The sequence below is a fragment of the Urocampus carinirostris genome, chromosome 2 (genome assembly GCF_059441175.1).
Source record: "Urocampus carinirostris isolate Australia breed hairy pipefish chromosome 2, RoL_Ucar_1.0, whole genome shotgun sequence".
Taxonomy (NCBI): Eukaryota; Metazoa; Chordata; class Actinopteri; order Syngnathiformes; family Syngnathidae; genus Urocampus; species Urocampus carinirostris.
In genome coordinates, this window is record NC_142350.1 from 593,083 (window position 1) to 610,450 (window position 17,368).

Genomic DNA, 17,368 nt, shown 5'->3' on the forward strand with positions numbered 1-17,368 from the left:
TGTCGAGATCGTCACAAGATGTCGCCGTTCGGGTGCGTTGGGCTTCAGGCGTCGGTTGACCGGCAAGATCGATGAAGAAAAAATGGTTGGATTAGACACATCTTCGTGTCCTTCTTGCTCCTTCAACTTCACACGCTTCCCTGCTTGACAGCCCCGCTTCTGCTTTCTGTCTTTGCGCCGTCTTCGTCTTTTCTTAGGTGGAGTGGCTAGCCACGGAGAACCCGAGTCCCTTTGAAGCTCGTTCGGGATATCATGGGTGGTATAAAAGGTGCCCGAAGAGTCGAAATATAGACGCCCACCCAATAGAATAAGTTCCTCCCGACTATAAGTCTTATTGGCAACGCATGTGTCCAAAAAAGAAAGCAAAAAAGATAGGAGAACGATAGTAAAAAGCAGTTTAGTCGGATAGCAACTAGCCGCCACAACGTAAACACGCGCCGCCATGTTGGAACCGGAACCGGAAGTCAGAATGAGTTCCTTGGAGAGTCAATGACTCTCAATGGGGTCGAAAAGATGTTATCAAAAAATAATATTTAATATCTTATATGATATGATTATTCTATATGTCCCTTGAGGCCTGTGCGTTGCAGACCAGATTTATATGATTTGTTCAAATTGTATTTTCTTTATCAAGTCATTGATAATTTAAAAAAAAACAACTATGTTTGCTTTGTGATTTCATAAACCTTCTGTTGTGCAATGTACTACATTTGTGATTAGAAATGCACTGACATTGTCCCTAAGATTGAGATGAAAAATGCTTGTCACAAACAGCAGTGAAACTGATTGTGACAGAGGAATGAATACGGGATTCAAATTTAGATGACATTTAGATTAGATTCTGGCTCTTGGAGTGACTGATATAATTGTATTTTTAATACTGTTTGGATTTTGTCTTTTGACCCATATTGGGTGCCGCAGTCCGGGTTCAATGCCATAGTCCTGACAAGTTTAGAATCTGGATAATCATTCCTGTCACAGCAGCCAAAATTGAAAGCATGAAGAATTTCCACCAGAGTCCTTATAATTGTGTGGCGTTTTGTTCTTAGGCCTGTCACCTGTATTTAACAGGCCAAAAGTAGAACCAAACACTGACTCTATAATGTGCTTTCATATTTCATCCCTCAAAGGCTCGCAAAGTGGAACAGATTGGGATTAAGGTTGTTTGTAGCCTTTATAATCTCATCATTGACGTTACCAAATCAGAATGGATACAATTTCTCTGGGGATAATAAAATGGAGCAGTTTTCTAGTCTTGTTCTAGCTCATGTTTTAACCATATCAAAGTCATCATTCAAAGGTAAATGTTGTAAATGTATGTTGAATCATAGAACTTTATTTATATTACTTATAATTTAAAATATGCTTATTTATAATTGGAACCGAATGATGCTGTCAGTTCTTGATGAACAAACAAGTCAATGAGGAACATAATAATTATATTGACTGTAACTGTTATAATTGTGTTAAAGTAAATCTATGTTGGGCATGTCATAAATATCTTTATTGTATGTATGGAAGATAATGTTTATTTGAAAAAAATAAACATCCAATTTTGTATAAAGGAAGGAATCCCCATATTAAGCTTATTTGGAGGACAACTACATAATTTAGGTCACATTAAATTCAGATTTAAGTTAATTCATGAATTATTCTTTCATAACTTCATTGTAGGGCGACACGGTGTATGAGTGGTTAGCGCGTACGCGGCAGAGTTATGAGGTCATATGATCAAGTCAAGCTACAAGCCTTTCTGTGCGGCATTTGCATGCTGTCCCCGTGGGTTTCCTATGGGCACTCCGGTTTTCTCCCACATTCCAAAAACATGCATGTCAGGTTAATTGGTCGGGCCAAATTGTCCCTAGGTCTGAGTGAGAAACGAATTGTCTGTCCCTGTGTACGCTGTGACTGGCTGGCAACCAGTCAGAGGTTCCCCTGCCCACTGCCCGAAAACAGCTGGGATGGGCTCCAGCACCCCCGTGACCCTACTGAGGATAAGCGGTGCAGAAATGGATGAATGGATATCTAATTGTACCAATTCACGTCTCTAAAATGTACATTGTATTTTAATTCACATGATAAACAAAAAAAGCAAATCAATTGACTTTCCCCTACCTGATTTCTGTCATTTTGCATATTTAACATTTCAGATAGCAGCACGGCGGCGCTGTGGTTAGCGCGTGTGCGGCACAGCGCTAAGGTCTTGGGAACCTCCTGTGTGGGTTCAAATCCAGCTACCGGACTTACTGTGTGGAGTGTATGTTCTCCACGTGTTTGCGTGGGTTTCCTCCGGGCACTCTGGTTTCCTCCGGGCACTCTGGTTTCCTCCCACATTTCAAAGACATGCATTTCAGGTGGATTGGCCGGTCCAAATTGTCCTTAGGTGTGAATGAGTGAGTAAGTTGTCTGTCCCCGTGTGCCCTGCAATTGGCTGGCAACCAGTTCAGGGTGTTCCCTGCCCATTGCCCAATGATTGCTGGGATGGGCTCCAGCATCCCGCGACCCTACTGAGGATAAGCGGTGTAGCTAATGAGATGAAATGAGATGAAATGTTTCAGATAATCAAACCAATTTTTAAATCACACAGAGACTACCCAAGAAAATAGAAAATACAATTCTAAAATGTTGATTCCATTTGATAAGCCAATAACACAAATTAAACTTTTACCATCATTGATAAAGAGTATTTCCCAATGCTGTGGAAGAATTTTGACCCACTCTTCTTTGCAAAATAGTTTCAAATCTCCCAAACTAGGAGGGTTTTTAGCATGAGCTGCCTGTTTAGGATCAAACCAAAGCAATTTAATTTCCCTTTGACTCAGCCACTTCAGAACCTTCATTTTTGTTCTGTGTTTTAGCCATTCAGAAGCGGATTTGCTGGGCGTTTTTCGGATTGTTGTCATACTGCATGATCCAAGAGCGCATGAGTTTGAGGGCATGAACTGATGGCCGGTCTCCTTACGGATCTTCTGGTAAGCACCAAAATCAACAGTAAGTTTTCCTGGATCTTATGCATACAACCTTAAAAAAATGTCTGTGTGACGCTTTCCGGATTGATAGATTTTAATCCCTTTTTCATAATTTCTTCTCTGATTTTTTGGGGTTTGTGGAATGTCAATCGTGTTCTTGAGATTTTGAAGCCTACTTCACTTTGTCTAAAAGATTTAATTCGTGTGATTTCTTGATTTAAAACAGGTGGTGGCAATCGATTTTGGGTTTGGAATTGAACACAGCTTTTCCAAAACTGTTGTTCGTAGTCACAGTTACTTTGTGATTTGATAACGGGGGCAGTTGTTTTTTTAACATAGGGCCAAATGAGATTAGATTTTGTTTGTGTCTCAATAAATCAAATTAACGTATCAAAACTTTATTTTGTAATTTCTTGGGTTGTCCCTGTGCGGCATTGAAATCGGTTTGAGGATTTGACATCTGAGCCCTTTAGTGTTCCCTGTTTTGCAGGATTCAGTACTTGGCCTCCTTATCAGCATTTACATGCTTCCATTAGGTGATATTATTCGCAAGTTTAATATCAGTTTCCATTGCTTCCCAGATGACACGCAACAATATGGAGGAATCTGCCCCCCTGTGGAAATTTGGAGGCCCGCATCACTGAGATACAAAGATAGATGTCACTTAAATGCTTGGGGCTCTACTTTGAAAAGACCGAAATGCTAATATCACCCAGAGTGAGTCAGTCAAAAATGTAGGTGTCACCTTTGACCCCAATCTGTCCTTCCAAACACGCGTTAAGAATATGACTAGAACAGCCTTTTTCCATCTTTACAACATTCCTAAAATTCACCCTATGTTTTCCCAGTCCGAGCGGGTATTGTAATTCACGCTGTCGCAAACATGGGTGGTAAATAAAATATTCTAACAATTTATTGACCACTTGAATGAAAGAGCCGAGTTTATTCTTTTCAAAACTCGTCTCGCCTTTTTAGAGCACCACATACGTCTTTCGATCATTACGCCAGGAAAACAGATGAAAAATCTTGGTTAGTTATTCTAAAGGGTGGCTACACACACCTTGTCTCGTGTGCCGCTGGAATTTGCCCAATTTTATCTTTCAAAAACATCAGGCCATTATTCAGTATGTTTGCAAACTTCAGACGAGGAACTGTAATAGTCATCCGTATCAGTACATGGCAGTAGATTTATATATACTTTTTATGTACTAATTATCTGCTCTTGAGGTAGCACAGTACATTTAATAACTTAAGTTGTTTAACAAAGCGGTTTAAGATTGCACTGTAAAAAATCAAAACATAAATAAAGCACATCATTCTTTTTTACTTTCAGTATTATTTTCTTCTTTTTATATACTAATTTTCTGCTTATGAGGTAGTACAGTGAAATATTTGACATAACTTCATTTTCAAACATTTTCGACGGACGGTGTGCCTTGGAACTTATTTAGGAATAAAAGTACCTTGGTTCAAAGAGGGTTGAAAAACACTGAGTTATATGATTAAAATGTATATCCATGATGTGTATTTGGACTGGTAAAATGACAGCTCTGTTGGATATTGGAAAAAAAATGATGTGCGAGTCATTAATCTTGGTGTGGCACACTGATTTAGAAGGAAATTTGAAAGTGGCACTCCACACCGAAAAGGTTGCTGACCCCTGATCTAGATAAACATAAAGGGCATTTTGTACATCTGTGTAAATTGTTGATTGTAGGGACCATTGCTATGTTTGGTTAATACAATTAGTAAGACATATTTTCTATCAACTGTAGCTATAAAGTAAAAAAGCATCTCTGAACTTACCCCGAGGCTGTCTGCCCTCGAGCCTGCGAAACATCTTCCATGGTTGTTAGCACCTCCTTAATCTCATCCAAGCAGATGTACTTTTCTGCAAACTGCATCACAATTTTGGCACATTTTTAATTCAGCATTAATAAGTTTTTAGATAAGGGACAAAATGTACTGTTTATTTCTTTAAATCACAATAATTTAAAAGACTGTTTAATAATTCCCTCAGCACCTATACTCCACAACTACTGGAGTCCTGCTGCTTGTGATGTTCCAGAGGCTGTGACTGCCATGACTCCTCCTACCTTTCCATCACATCATATCTACAAAGTTTTTGGTGAAAATGGAACAAAAAACAGATTCATATCAAGCCAGATTTTCTTCTTTAAATCATTACTTTGGCCACCCAAGAACCTCTAGTTGCGAATATTTTTTCTGCCCATAATTGTCCTCATTCCCAATGGAATAAATTAGGATCAGTATCCTCATGGGGATGTTGATGAGCTTGAAAAAAGTTATTTGATCTCAGTTATATTAAAAAATTCATTCAAAGCAGTTTCTGTAAAACAAATTCAGGTTGAACACATACTACCAGAATCCAGTTTGCAGAAAAGTTTACAGGGCACATCGAAATATCTTCTACTGGAAAATGTTTCCGAAGGATTGTTCACCGCCATTTTAAAATGACATTTATTTAACATCCACTTACTTCGATATGTATTGCTTTCTTTGCTGAGATGTCTTAACCTCCATGAAAACAATGCAGTTGAAACAACCACTGACAAGTGATAAACAAATTTCTGTTTAAGGCCAAAACATAAACACATAATTTACTACATGTATAAACTGTTATTTACACAGCCTTGTACCAAAAGCAACAGAACAATTACAGCCATAGACAGACAAAGCATATTTTTTACATTTGTGGTTTTTTTTAGGTATTGTTGTGAAACATTTATCATAAACTATTTGTGCAATATTATAAAATCTGCAAACTTTGAAAAAATATGTAACACTCTGATAGTTACTGCACTTTCTTTGCATCCGAGAGACAATTTAGAACAGACTCTGAAAACTCATTGGCAATTTGGCAGGAACCTCCAAAGAATATCCTACTTCCAGACATTGCATGGTGTAATGTCTCACTGGGTACGAAGAAATTGTAGAACCCAGAAAACCCAGCTCCTGATAAGTGGGGAGCAGGCCCTCGCTGTTCACATCAAAGCGAATTTTTTTGAATTGCTAGAAGCCAGGGTATTGTCAAATGACAGCCCGTCAAACTCTCTCTCTCTCTCTCTCTCTCTCTCTCTCTCTCTCTCTCTCTCTCTCTCTCTCTCTCTCTCTCTCTCTCTCTCTCTCTCTATATATATATATATATATATATATATATATATATATATATATACTACAACACTATGACAACAAAATCATACAAGATATAGTAATAGGATAAAAATACGACAGAAACACTAAAAAAAATCTAACTACTACTACAGAGATACTACAATGCGGTGCTCGGAATCAAATGGACCGAACCATTTCAAGGCAGTGGGGTATTTCTGACGCTGTGTTTTTTAGTTTTTTTTTTGTTTTATCTAGCATTTTTTTATTGCATTGAAGTCCAGAAGAGTTTTTTAAAAATTATATAATTTTGGGGGGGGTTGAATTTGGGGGTGCTTGAGTGCCCCAAAGAAGGGGCTGGTTGGGCCCATGCAAAAATCCGAGGTGTGTGGGCTCAGATAAACCTTAAAGGTGTCAAATTCAGAAGATAAAGTGTGAATACATGGGCCAGAGTGCCAGTCACTCACACAAATCACCTGAAAGTGCTAACAATACTGTGTGGAGGCTGCTTGTAACCCGCAGTCAAGAAGACATCTAATTGCTAATCTGTAATCCTTTTAAAACGCTTTTGCCTTTTAAACCATTGATCCCATTCCAGCTGGAACTGCGGCACCGGGGGCCACGTTAATCCTGTTATTGAAAGCCTGACGTGTGGCCCTAGAACTCTAAAAAACTATTTTACCGTTGTCGCCCTCACACACCTGCCCACTGCTTTTCCCAATGATTGTGTCAAACAAATCGATGATGAAACTGAAAAAAAGGGGTACACCAAAGATACTCTTCTCAGTACAGAACACTTGTTTCTACCCTTTCCTTTAAGACAGGGGTCTCCACCCTTTTTTCTAGCCTACAGCTACTTATTGCCACTTTTTAGTGCGAAGGGCCTGAAGTATGATATGGTTGGTTGGTTCAATCCCTTAACCACTAGTGTCATAGGGGCACCATTTTATTTGATGTGTTTTGGGCAAGTACAGCCTGGTAGCGCCCATCCCTCTTCAGGCAGTTTTTTTGGGTAGAGGTTCACTTTCCAACATGTACAGTACTGGTTTCATTGGATACCGGTAGCAAGAGAAGCCTTTTGATCTGACTCAGATACATCAGCTTTATCACCTGGTCGCTGTTGTTTTTTGTTGTAACGCGGTTAGGTGGATCCCCTTAATAGAATAGAATAGAATATACCTTTATTGTCATTGTTACAAAATGGCTTGATAATAATAATAATAATAATAATAATTTCCTTTGTATTGTCATTCTTTGTAACAATGTACACAGAACGAAATGTCGATACACCTGACCCGTTGTAGCGAGCCGATGCAGCCGCAGCCAACAGAGGGCGCCGCCATTTTTACCAATGTTATAAGTCTTAGGTATGACTCGGCCGAGGCGCGAACCAGCGAACCAGCGACCTCCCAGTAACATATTGTGACAACGAAATTGGGCATGACACTCCAGTTTTACACATTCACAGTAAGGTATGAGCCAAGAAGATAAAGGAACAGAGAAGATAAGGTTATAAAACAAGGGGGATAAGGCTATAGTTATAATTTACATGGTATTTACACAAGAAATGTCGGCATGTGGGATGTTACATACAGTGTTGTCGTGATACCGTTGGTATCGTAAGGGTTGTGCAATATTGCATTTGGTGCAAAGTCATCATAGTGCAAAAAAAAAATAGTCAGCATATGCATTGGTGCAAACGTAGACATCATAGTGCAAATCACTAGGGTAGTAGGAGCACCATTTCCTGTATTGTGTCTGGCAAATACAACCTGGTGGCGACCACGTGTACTACTCACTATGTTGTTACTACGTTACTACCAGTTTAATTTATGGAAGTCGAAAGAAGAAAGACAAAAAAGACATAAAGAAAGAAAGCAGAGAAAGAAAAACAGAGAAAGCGCGAGAGAGAGAGAGAGATAGAGAGAGAGAGAGAGAACATCAGCTAAGAGGTGTGTGCTTAGTTGTGGTATGAACTTTAGATTTGAATAAAAACAGGGTGGCATCCAAGTACAAGGCCCATTCATTCTGCTGCACATTCACCAGTTTCCTGGGGGCTCTAAAAGCAGACATACTGCAACATAAATGAATATGAAGTTGTGAGAGCCACAGAAATTCCAGATATAAAATGAAAAGCATGCCTTTTTATTATGTTTTGTATAATTAGGTTGATTTTAACAGCGATTTTTAAATTTGGTCTCACTTCTAGTCCAATAAAAGCATACATGTCAAACAGGTGGCCCGTGGGCTAAATCAGGCCTGCCAAAGGCTTTAATCTGGCCCACACGACAACACCGAAAGAAGTGCAAATAGAAAAATGAGCTGCAGTTTGCCAGGCACTAGTTGCAAAGATACCGCTGTAATATTTATTCCTCTCTCTCTTTTACTTTCTCTTTCTCTCCCATTTTTTCCCTCTATTTTCTTTCTCCCTCTCTCTTTGTCTCTTTCACTTTCTGTCTCTCTCTCTCTCTCTCTCTCTCTCTCTCTCTCTCTCTCTCTCTCTCTCTCTCTCTCTCTCTCTCCCTCTCTCTCTCTCTAACTCTTTCTTTCTTTTTTGGATTTGTTCTCATTCTTTCTCACCCTCTCACTCCCAGTTTCATATTTCTTTCTTCCTCTCTTTTTTCTCTTACTCCCTTTCTCACTCTCTCTTTCTTCCTCTCTTTTGTATTTCTCTTTCTGTTGCACACTCAACTGTGGGACCTTATATAGACAGGTGTGTGCCTTTCCAAATCATGTCCAATCAACTGAATTTACTGCAGGTGGACTCCAATTAAGCTGTAGAAAGATCTCATGATGATCAGTGGAAAAAAGATGCACCTGAGCTCAATTTTGAGCTTCATGGCAAAGGCTGTGAATACTTATGTAAATGTGATTTCTTAGTATTCTATTTTAATAAATTCAAAAAAATTAAAAAAGAACCTTTTTCACATTGTCATAATGGAGTATTTTGTGTAGAATTTTGAGATAAGAGATTAAATTAATACAATTTGGAATGAGGCTGTAACACAACAAAATGTGGAAAAAGTAAAGCTCTGTAAATACTTTCCGGATGCACTGTATACCAATATTTCCTTAAAACTGGAAAACACAAACTAGAAATTTATTGAATTCATAAAATGATAAAATAATTTCCCTTTGCAGAGATGTCACTGCTCATGTAATTTGTCCACGAGCTTCCCAAAAAGGATCAGGAACCGCTCAGTTTTGGCCTCAGTTTCCTCGTGCCTTTTCTGCACTCAGACTTCATCTTTTGGGTTGGGGGGAAAAAACAAGAAAAATTACTTAATTCCAGTGTATTGTACAAAGACAACTGTGTATAGGGTGCTGTACATTAATAAAACGTGATTGGTGATTTTCTGCTCCTCTCAACTTACCATTGGTGGTTCTGTGGGTTCAGGTGGGGTGAATGACGCCACCAATACTGGTGGGTCAACGGATAGCCTACCACCGAGAACCGCATAATAATGCCTGGTTAATGCCGTCTGTTCTCCATTACAAGTGTCTCATCCAATTTTCGGCATTTTCAGGTTCTGCAATCACAACACTCACAGTAACATGACACTGTTTGTGATATTCTGTATGTATTTGAAACAAGATATACATAACAACAGCTAACGGGTTAGGATGATGTAGATCAAATTAAATTTACCTTCTAGCTATTTTATTTTTAAGTTTTCCCATGTTTTTGCTGCCTGTTGTCCTGTAATTCTCCCCTCCAGCCCGGTCGCTTCGACAGCTGTCCTATGATATTGGAGTGGGTTAATGCATTATCACAATGAGATTGCAAAACGGCAGGTTAGGCTACTCACACCCACAGTTGTTTTGTGGTGAACTTTTTCTTTGTGGACTGCTCATCATTTTTGTCCCTGAATTTGATCAGGGCTTTGGTTTGCAAAGTCTGAAATATTAGCCCACATGACCACAGTAGACACTAGTTGCTCACTAATAGGCCGATGCAACTAGATGTGAGACAGGAAATTATAGAATGTGTTCTGGACAATTATTTAATAGTGAATAGATGCACAAACCTGACAGGTAATTCTTCCAGCATCACATATGCTTTAGAATTGTCTCCACATTTGGACGTTTTGAGAAGATAATTATTTTATGTAATATGTGTTGACAGAGAAGACAGTGGACTGTGTGATAGTTGTTACATCTGTATTTCCACGTGAAGTACGGAATCATAACTCATGATGTATGATGAGAACTAATGCATTTTGACAGTTACGGAATGCTTACCTCCCCTACGCATCAATAATGTATTTGATCTCACATTAAATCATTATATTGTAAATAAAACAGGACACACAGAATTGTGTGCATTAAACAAGCGTAATGACATATATACATAGCGTTATTGTAACTATGCTGCTTTAGCGACTGGCCATGTAGATGTAAAGGCACAACTGGTTTATGATAGAAACAAGGATCGGCTAAAACGTGGTTTTAGGGTTAGGGTTAGGGTTAGGGTTAGGGTTAGCGTTAGGGTGACAAAACCATAATTGGACTTAAACGGCAAAGTCACATTTGGTCCCCGATATGTCCATGGAGCTGCTGATCTGTTGGACTTGTAGCGGCGGTTTGGAGTGTGAAGAGTTTTTTTGCATCTCTCTCGGTAGATTTGTGGACTGTGTTAAGTAGCGATTTTGCAATGTTTGTAGCGAGCAGAGACGGGAGTCGTAGGCGGAGTGTCAAACAAAGGTGCCAACGGACGCTGCTTTAATAACATGTAAACTTGCGATAACCAAAACAAACACACGAGAGTGGCTAGAACCGGTCGAATTAAGAGTCCCCCTAGGAACTCGCCAACTAAACAATAGTTCCGTGGGTGAATTATGTACAACCCACTACATGTTCATTTTTTAACGCGAAAATAAGGTTTTCTATTGCATTTATGTCGAACTAAGATAGATATCTCAATATATTTTGTTGTAAATATATGCGTGGTTGTGGAAAAGGACTTACATTAAAGCGGTTCCTTTCTAGCCATGTTCAATTTGCAAAGTCTTCTGGGAAGTCACTTTGTTCCAAGTCAGCACCTGACCTCCCTCCATCTGAAGTGGTCATTTTATGGGTTGAAGGGCACTTCTCCCTCGGTCTTGAGAGTATTGGGACACATTACACTTCCACGTGCACGTGCAAAACCAAGTGATTGACACTCCTGATTTCTGGTAACACTCGTTGGGTTTCGCCATCTATAAATAAATTAATTAGTTTTTATCCACCTATCCATTCATTATCTACTGCTCATCCGGGGTCGGGTTTGCGTGAAGCCCAGACCTCCCTATCCCCAGCCACTTCTTCCAGCTCATCTGACGGGATCCCGAGGCCAGCCTAGAGACATAGTTTCTCCAGCGTGTCCTGGGTCGTCCCCAGGGCTTTCTCTCGGTGTGGCATACCCGGAACACCTCCCGAGGGAGGCAACCAGGGGGCATCCTTATCAGTTGCCCGAGCCACCTCAACTGGCTCCTCTCAATGTGGAAGAGCAGCGGCTCTACATAGAGTTGACTGAGCTTCTCACCTTATCTCTAAGGGAGAGCCCAGCCACCCCGAAGAGGTAACTCATTTCAGCCACTTGTATCCGGCATCGTGTTCTTTCGGTCATAACCCACAGTTCATGACCATAGGGTAGGAATGTAGATCGACCGGTAAATCAAGAGCTTTGCTTTTCGGCTCCCTTTTTACCACGACGGACCGGCACAGGGTCCGAACGATGGCAGACGCTGCACCGACCCGGATGCCGATCTCCTGTTCCGTCCTACCCTCACTCGTAAACAAGACTCCAAGATTCTTGAACTGCTCCATTTGGGGCAAGATTTCATTCCCAACCCAGAAGGAGAATGCCACCCTTTTCCTTTTCATGGAAAGAGAAGTGCGACCGCCATGTTGTGTGGCTGGATCTTGCGAATGCGTACGGGCCCCTCCCGCACCAGCTGATCAGCTTCGCCTTGGACTTTTTCCACAAGCCAGACTGCATTAAAGGCATGGTGGCCAAGTACTTTGCAGACTTGCAGATGTGCTGTGCTCACCAGGACTTCACTACAGGATGGCAGCAGCTTGAAGTGGGGATTGCAATGGGATGTTCAATCTCCCCCATACTGTTCATCGCGGCCTTCGAAATCATCCTCTTTGGGGCTAGGAAGATGGTCGGCGGAGTGAAACTGCCATCTGGCCAAAGGCTACCACTGTTGCGAGGCTTCATGGATGATGTCACCACCATTCTCTGGACAGCAGCATGCACATCAAGACTGCTTAAGAGGATTGATGAGCTTGTAGGCTGGGCAAGAATGAAGATTAAGCCCTCTAAGTCCCGAAGCCTGCCCCTAAAGAAAGGTATCAGGGACGACCATACCATCTTCACTGCAGGAGGAGAGCAGATCCCTCTACTATTAAAGCAACCCATCCGTAGCCTAGGGTGCTCAGACACAGCAGACCTCTCAGTCAAGCAGGCGGCAGAGGCTGTGAAGAAACAGCTTGCGGAAGGCCTAGCCAGGATCAATCAGAGCCAGCTCCCAGGCAAATACAAAGTATGGTGTTACCAGCACATACTATACCATCAGGTGATGTGGCCTTTGTAGGTGAGTGAGGTCCCTTCCTCACTGGCAAGCAAGTTGGATAGGCTGGCAAACTCTTATGTTAGGAAGTGGCTGAGGCTGCCAAGATGCCTCTCAGACGTGGGCCTCTTTGGTCGGAACATACTCCAACTGCCGTTGCATTCCATCAGCCTAGGATATAAGAAGGACAAGTCCCGGATGGTTTTGGAGTTGAGAGAGTCCTCTGGTCATCTTGTTAGATCAGCGGGCACCAAAGTTCAAACAGGAAGAAGGTGGAAGGCAGAAGGAGAGGTTGACCAGGCAATCGGCAGGTTAAAACATCGCGAAGTGGTCGGCAGGGTCCAAGTAGGGTGATCAGGTCTTGGTTGGAGCACGTGCCCCTCTTTTGGTCAAAGACTTCCAGGCGGGAGCGGAAAGAGATGGTGGTGACGGAAGTGGTAAGGACTGAGCAGGAATGCCATACCATCAAAGCGGTTTCCCAGAGCAGCCAGGGCATCTGGACAACTTGGGAAGGGGTCATGGACAGGCCTCTGTCGTGGCGCGACCTGTGGAAGATCCCTCAAGCCAGGCTCAGCTTTCTGATCCGGGCAACGTACAACACACTACTCTGCCTCCAAAATCTACATCCGTGGTTCGGCACTGATGCGATCTGCCCCCCTGTAGTACCATCAATGCGAGCCTTCAGCATATCCTCTCAAGCTGCAAGATGGCACTTTCCCAAGGCCGCTACAGGTGGCGGCACGATGCCGTCCTAAAGAAGCTGGCAGAGGTAGTCGAAGGTTGCAGACAGAAGGCAAACAGTCAGCCAGCTCCTCCATCAAATCACCTCATCCAGTTTGCAAGGGCTGGCGACAACGTTCGCAAAAACACCAATGCCCCTCGCCAGCTACACTCTGGAAGGCTCGTCTTGCCCGCCAGCGAATGGAGAATGGAAGTTTACCTCAAAAGGCAGTTGCAGTTCCCCAGGGAGATCGTAGAAACATCATCACGGCCAGACAATGCCCTGTGGTCTGTAGCCAGCAAGGCGGTCCTTCTGGTTGAGCTCACTGTCCCTTGGGAGGAGGGAATAGAGGCAGCATACGAGTGGAAACTGGCGAAATATGAAGACCTGGCAGCCGAGTACAGGGAGGCAGGCTGGAAAACAACAGTATGCCCAGTGGAGGTGGGGTGCAGAGGTTTTGTGGGCTCCTCAACCTCCTGCTTGCTTAGAGACCTTGAATGCACAGGAGCGGGCAACCGGAGAGCAACTAAAGAACTGTCAGAAGAGGCGGAAAAAGGCACTTTCTGGCTGTGGCTGCGGAGGAATGACAGGAACTGGGGGCCTTCAAGTAACACTTAAGGCATCAGTGGGGTTGGCAGGGAGGTTTCCCAGCCATCGCTCCGCCACCTGGAGATGTCTTGGGGTTAAAGGAGCGAAACATCAATGACCGGTGGTCCCTAACTGATGACCCAGTCAGGCCCGAGTGTTCAGGACACACAAGCATTCCAAAAGCACCGGCGGGGGCACGTCAGGCAGAAATGCCCAGCAGGAAGACTACCATCCTGTATTTCCATTTGATGGTCTCGGACTTAGAGGTGCTGATCCTCATCTCTGCCCCTTCACAGTCGTCTGCGAATCGCTCCAGTGAGAGGTGAAGATCGCGGCCAGTGGAAGCCAACAGCCTCACATCATCTGCAAAAAACAGAGAGGCAATGCTGATGCCCCCAAACTGGACTCCTTCCCCGCCAAGGCTGCATTTAGAAATTATGTCCATAAAAGTTATGAACATAATCGCTGACAAAGGGCAGCCCTGGCGGAGTCCAACTCCCACTGGGAACGGATCCGACTTACTGCCGGCAATGCGGACCAGACTCTGGCACCAGGGATAGAGGGACCACACAGCCCGGCTAAGACAGTGCGGTACCCCAGACTCTCGAAGCACCCCCACCAGAGCTTTCCAAGGAAGACGGTCGAGTGCCTTTTCCCATTCCGCAAAACACATGTAGGCAAACTCCCATTTAAGTTTTTATAGAGTTTTTGTTAATTGTCAACAGCATCAACTTTCACAACTTAAACCTCGCGCAAGTGGCAGCGCTTCTGAGGTTTCGGAGGCCTGCGAAATCACTGCCATCCCAGTCCTGCTGCTCGCCCACAGTGAAAGCAACACAAGCCATGCCAATAAAAACAAAGGAGGAGGAAGCGTGCAGGTATCCGGGATAGACTAGCAGCTATCCAGCGCAAACAGACCAGTCCTACCAACATTCTGGCCAACATGCGCTCTATGTGTACATCTTCTACGGACAACACATAACACTGCTGGTGAATGCTGTATGTATGTGTTTATCGAAACTGGCTAAACACAAGTGTTGCGGACCATGCCGTTCACCTTGACGGGCTAACATACTATCGAGGCGACAGAGGAGTCACTGAGTAGGGAAGGACACGCCGTGGAGAGCTCTGTGTTTTGCTGTGGATTATAAACACTGCTCTCTATCTGTGGAATTTATGGTCAATAAATGTCGGCCTTCTTATCTACCAACGGAGTTTACAGCCATTCTATTGGTGGCTGTTTACTTTCCCCCAACCTCCATTTTTATCAACAGGAGCGGGGCATTGAATGAACTGTTCGAGCACATCAGTGAGCAGCAGACAGCACACCCAGATGCCTTTCTCATTCTGGCTGGGGATTTTTATCATGTGAACCCCAAGGGTATATTTTCAAAATTACACCAGCACATTGACTTTCCAAAGCGAGGAAGTATCATATTGGACCAAAACTACTCTTCCCAGAAAAAAGCTTACATCACTTTAATGTTAATGCCAGACGTTGTCACTGCTTACATTGCAAACGTTTTGATGAAATAACGGTAACAAAGACCATTACTGTCCCCTTTTCAGTTTGAGCGAAATAAATTAATCTCTGTCTTCTCAGACCATAGGATATGTTTCCAAATAAGCCATGGCCTTTCTTGACAGACTTCTTTTCATTGTGTCAAAAGGATGTTTCTTCAGTAATGTGCTATCAAGAATTATAGAATAGAATAGAATAGAATAGAATAGAATAGAATAGAATAGAATAGAATAGAATAGAATAGAATATACCTTTATTGTCATTGTTACAAAATGGGTTAACATATTGTGACAACGAACTTGGGCATGACACTCCAGTTTTACACATTAACAGTGAGGTATGAGCCGAGAAGATAAAGGAACAGAGAAGATAAGATTATAAAACAAGGGGGATAAGGCTATAGTTATAATTTATATAGTATTTACTCATGAAATGTCGGCATGTGGGATGTTACATACAGTTGTTATCGTGATACCGTTGGTATCATAAGGGGTGCGCAATATTGCATTTGGAGCAGAAGTCATCATAGTGCAAAAAATAGTCAGCATATGAATTGGTGCAAACATAGTCATCATAGTGCAGAAAAAAGAAATGGTCAGACATTGTGCAAGGTGAGCAGTAAACATAGTGCAGTCAACATGTGCAAGAATCCTGAAATTATGATGAAATCTCTGCAGAAACGTGAGGCGTGTACTCTTTTGTGACATACTGTAAATGGAAACAAATACAATACTTTGCAGATCAAATTAATTAATTATAAAATTACATTTCCTGCAATGTAGTGGGTGTGGGTAATGTGCACCTTGCCATGAGTCTTAGACGTTCAGCTTTAAAGCTAGAAATGGCCTCTTGTGCTTTGGTCTGGTTACCAAACACCAGCGTTTTGAGCTTTAGGTCCAAAATAGTGACTACTTTCAAGACCCAGATAATTTTGACATTATCAATAAAATATAATGAAAAACTTCAGAAATCTCTGACTCAGCTGTTTTTGCACACGGGTTGAGTACTGAATACTGAAGCATTCTAACCAAAGCGTTGTGTCAAAAATGCGACTCGCGGTCCGGATCAGGCCCACCAAGGGTTTTAATCCAGGTCGCGAGAATATGCTGAGTGAAGCGCGCAAGAAAAATGACTTTCAGTTTGAAATATGTCCACTGGATGCCGCCAGAACCATGCAAAGCGAAAGGACCTGTATTTTTTTTCTATCCCTCTGGACTTTTGTCACTCTCTCTCTTTCTCTCTTGCTCACTCTATTTTCTCCTCTCTCTTTCTTTTCATGATCCCTTTCTGTCTCTCTATTTCTTATCTTTCTCTTTCTTTTGCTCCTTATCATTTTCTAAGTTTCTTCTCTCTCTCTCTCTCTTTCTCTATTCCCCTCTGTCTCTCTATTTCTTCTCTTTCTTCTTTTCTTCTTTCTCTCTCTGTTTCTATTTCAATTATTTTTCTCTCTCTTTCTCACTTTTTCTCTATCTATTTCTGTTTTTTTCTCTCTCTCTTTGTCCCTCCCTCTCTATTATTTCTCTTTTTTCTCTCTCCCTCTGTAATTCTTATCTTTGTTTCTCTCTTCTTTGCTTTCCCTCTATTTCTCTCTTACTCTCTCCTCCCCTCTTTTTCTTCTTGTTCTTTCTTTGTCTCTCCTCATCTCTCTGTGTCTCTATAATTTATCTATTTCTCTGTGTCCCTCTATTTATTCTTTCTTTCCCTGTCCTCATCTATCTTTCTCCTTATTCTCTCCCTCTCTTTCTCTCTCTCTCCCTCTTGCTCCGTCTCTCTCTCTCTCTCTCTCTCCCTCTCGCTCCATCTCTCTCTCTCTCTCCCTCTCCTTTGCTCTCCTTCTTTTTATCCCCCTATCTCTCTTTCTCTTTATCTACTTGTCAGG

The 17,368-nt window shown here is 42.2% G+C and overlaps 1 pseudogene; it reads left to right on the forward strand.

Annotated features, from left to right (window-relative positions):
* The first annotated feature begins 11,944 nt into the window (after positions 1 to 11,944).
* On the forward strand, positions 11,945 to 13,413 carry LOC148370546 (uncharacterized; annotated as a pseudogene).
* Positions 13,414 to 17,368: the final 3,955 nt, after the last annotated feature.